We start from the raw sequence: 4202 nt of genomic DNA on the forward strand, positions 1-4202 counted from the left end.
TGACTGCTGCTAGACTGCCTAAGACCTAAGACCACTAGCAAAAAGAGGGGGTCCCCATTTGCAATGGGGCGATGTGTGAAAAGGTCACAACAGTATGCTTTGACTGAAAATCTAATGATAATGAATTATAGTCCAAATTGTTTTGTTTAAAATTTTTTACTTTGATTCTTTCTCACTTGCCACATATTTTAAGCTTTTCCATTATACAAATTATCTATTGTCATTATTGTAATGCAAGTGGTACCTGACAATGCAGGTATTTGTAGCAGGCATGTGTAGCAAGTTTGCTATTGTAATATGAAGATGAAGATGAAAAACACGGGGAAAATTTTTCTGTTTGTGATGTGTATCACACTTATTCCCATTAAAGGCAGCCCATTAAACAATGTGAATACAAGGGAATCACTGTAATACCTCAACACAAGAAATTTCAGTTGTATGATTCTCCAATCCATGTTTTACCCGTCATTATATTAAACTCAGTGAATTTGCATTGAGAATAATGGGTACTATGGTGTATTTGGTAACTACACGAGGGGCTTTTGCTAATGAAGCTCCACCACCTCTCCCACAAATTACTGGGCTGGCCTTTTCTGTGACATGTGTGCAACACCCACTAATCCCAATCCATTCTCAGATAACTGAATTATGTACCTGCATACAGCAACAATGTCCTATTGGGCTTCTGGTATGTCTGTACATACTTTGCCTTTGCAATTTTTTGGTGTAGCATTGTATTGTTTATTGGCTTTCAAATATTTTACCAAACCTGCAAATCATCTACAATAGTAAGCTTACATAACATTTTAGATTGTTTTCACCATTATTTTGTGTGATGAATTTTAAGAATTATTTTATAGATTTGGGGTCTTTACAGTTGTTATGCATTTCATTACCATTTTTCTTTGAATATAAATAAATTGCATTTCATTACAGTTGATAATGAGGATAGCTTAGTCCCTTAGAAATTTTGAAAATATTTATTCAAGAAACGTTGCCTATGGATGAATTGTCTAAATTAAGTACTTAAGTCTCAGCACAGTTTTCCTTTTATCTAAATTTACTTAGTCTGTCTTAAAAGATTTACTGTGAAACTTGATTGCAGGGAGACCAAAAGGATCAGAAGCCTGCTCACCTCTTTGATAAGACATGCTTTTGGGGATTGCTAGCTGTTCAGGTAGTTCCTTTTCCCATAGTGAAAACTTATACAAATTTCTGGGAGACAATCCTGCATCAAGTCATACTTTGATTTTCGTAGGCACATTTATGAAGAAATGGTTGTGCATCGTTATTTTAGTGTGGATATAGGATTGTTTCTATCCAAAATATATCAGGTTCCATATATATTGATTTTAATTATGCATTGATATAATCCTCTTGGATTAGAAAAACCTATGATACTAAGCATTGCATTGTATGTTGTCTCATTTCTGATCACAAATTAATAATATCTGGGCAGAAAAAGTAATATAATCCTCCTCTGCCAGGCTCGTCAAGTCTCCAATCAACAGATAAATGTTATAGTGGAGGAGAGCACAATGGCCAATGCTGGCATTTCTAGACACACATTGTTCAGATAAGACAGAGACTCCATATCCTCATTGTATAGAAAACCCTATTCCAGGTATTTCTTTATTTAGTTATTTTGTGTAGTTATTTTCCTCTGGAAACATAAGCCTTTATGACTATTTGATTTGATTTCTGCTACTCTTCAACATTTTCTTTGTTTAGGAATCTTTGGTTTCTGTTGGCGGCTTTGATTATTTGCATAATCTGAATACATCTTTGCATGAGTTTTGTGAAATTAAAGTCATATGACAACATTTGATGTGCTGTTTCAGAATCTTGGATTGATCAATTATTATCACAAATGGATCCTTTTAGATTCTTATGGCATCATAGTCTTATTTATTCAGCTAATCTTTGGATCTTGTGTTTAGCATCTTGAATGGCTGGAGGATAACCCAAATATAGTCATTAAACGTAAGGATTGCATCAATGGCTCCAATACATTTCTTGATATTCAACAGGTAAGTTTGAAATGCTCTAGTTTAATTTTTGCACTGAACTTCTACTTTGAGATTAAGAAAGTTCATTTTATTTTGTAACTTAGCGTTACCTAATGTAAAATATTAAAAAGCCAACAATTCTAGTTCATGATCAAGAGATCTTCGGTAGTGTTTCTTAGACTGTAATATCTAGGCTGATGTTTGACTGTTTGTTAGATAATGTTATCCAAAACACAGCAAGAGCAAGATTGGTATAATTCTTTCATTGATGATCTAATGTTAATGGAGGATAGGCCATATTGTTTTATTCTTAATTTTTTATGAAATGTAAATATCAAAAGAAATTCAGGAATCTAACCTCTTCCTTTCTTTGATTTTTTCTTGTTTGCTACAGACTTTTTGCTTTTCCATAATACAGCTTTTCTCTTGTCATTATTCTAATGCAAGTGGTATTTGAGAACATGTATGTACTGACATTGTCTCCATTATATGTAATTCAACAGTTCACTGGCACTTACATAGCAGCATTTTCAAATTAAGCTCTTTCCTGAGTTATTGAAATTGATGAATTTAGCAGCATTTTCAAATTACCAATTTGCAAAAAAACTGTTCCCACTCCATATAAATTAATTGTAGTTATGCATTGATATAATCGACTTGGATCAGAAAAAACTATGATACTAAGCATTGCATCATATGTTGTCTCATTTTTTATGCCAAATTAATAATATTTGGGAAGAAAAAGTAATATGATCCTCCTCTGGCAGGCGCCTCAAGTCCCGAATCAACTGATAATCTATGGTTGGCCAGGAAGTTCAGAACTCCAAAATGGCCAATGTTGGCACCTCTAGACACACATTGTCCAGATAAGCCTCCTTTCCTCATTGTGCCATAAGTTTTGAAATACTCTTTCAATTTTAGCACTCAACTACTACTCTAGGATTAAGAAAGTTGATTTTATTTTCTAACTCTAGTTTTTTTGGTGTAGAATGGTATTGTTTATTGGCTTTCTAAATATTTAGTAAGCCTAAGTATCAGCTAAGTGATCTTTGTTTGGTTATGTATTTTACCAAGTAGTAAAGTTTGATTACCATTGGAATCTAGTAATTTTGCTTCAGGGTTTAATATGTTTTTGGTTCCTTGTTTTGGGAGCTTTGGTACCTGTATGTTGGAGTTATTCATTTTCTTTAGTATTTCAAATGGGATATAGGGATATAAGTTTCCTTGGCTTCAGGTAAGGAGATTTTATAAAATAGAGAATGGAACCCCAATTTCTAGTATTGAGATGTTTGAAATGTTTTGAAAATTTATTAGCTGGGTGCCATTGTTTCACTCAGTAAAAAACTAACATGATTATCTATGGACCGTAATAATATAGAAATAACTACGAGGATTATCTGTCAGCTGTATTGATACAAAGAAGCTACAATCATTGAAGTTGACAAGCTTGATGAGGTTGACATGGATGATTAGAAATGGGATCCGGTAACATTTTAGATTGTTTTCATCACCATTTTGTGTGACTAATGCCTTTATGTGTTTCTTACGTATACCATTCCTTTTTCTATGATAAAATTTTACGAGTTATTTTAATATGTATTTTTTTGTTTATACTGTTCATTCTCTGTTCATTCATTTGTAGACATTCTTTCTTATTTGTGATTGTTCATTTTTATCAATATTCTATTTTGTCTTTTGTTCTTCCTCTCCGTTTGTTCTTTTCCAAGTGTTTGTTTTGTTTTCATTTTTTTATTTTATTTTTTGTATAGTGTGAATGTTGGTTTGTTTGTTAATCTTATTCATCTTCTATTTGTTCTACTTTTGTGTTTTGGTGTTACGTTTTTGTGGCAATGCATAGGAAGAGGCAAAGCTACCAAGAGAAAAATGTTCTTCAAGTAATTCTTCATAGACAAGAAAGAGTTCATTATTACTTTTGCAAATCCAATCAATTCAAACTAGCATGATAAAATTTGTAAAGAACTTTCATTTTGATTTGAAATTATTTAATCTTAGTAGTTTTCATCCTCTTAATACCAACTTCTTGTTCCCCTTTTTCATCACCTTTTCTCATCACTCACACCATTTTCATCCTCTTAATACCCACTTTCATAATCTCTTGTCATAAAATTTAAACCAAATACTCCAATATCTATCTCAGACTCACCCCTATACCTTGGAGATTGAAGGCACCCA

At 32.7% G+C, this 4202-nt stretch overlaps 1 long non-coding RNA gene across 1 annotated transcript; it reads left to right on the top strand.

The window, feature by feature from the left end:
* The first annotated feature begins 259 nt into the window (after positions 1 to 259).
* On the top strand, positions 260 to 3686 carry LOC131062924 (uncharacterized). The gene is made up of 5 exons (XR_009110988.2): positions 260 to 688; positions 1106 to 1177; positions 1488 to 1624; positions 1941 to 2030; positions 2777 to 3686. It is a non-coding gene; the product is annotated as an uncharacterized LOC131062924 (long non-coding RNA).
* The last annotated feature ends 516 nt before the right edge of the window (positions 3687 to 4202 follow it).

This window comes from Cryptomeria japonica, chromosome 6 (assembly GCF_030272615.1).
Source record: "Cryptomeria japonica chromosome 6, Sugi_1.0, whole genome shotgun sequence".
NCBI lineage: Eukaryota > Viridiplantae > Streptophyta > Pinopsida > Cupressales > Cupressaceae > Cryptomeria > Cryptomeria japonica.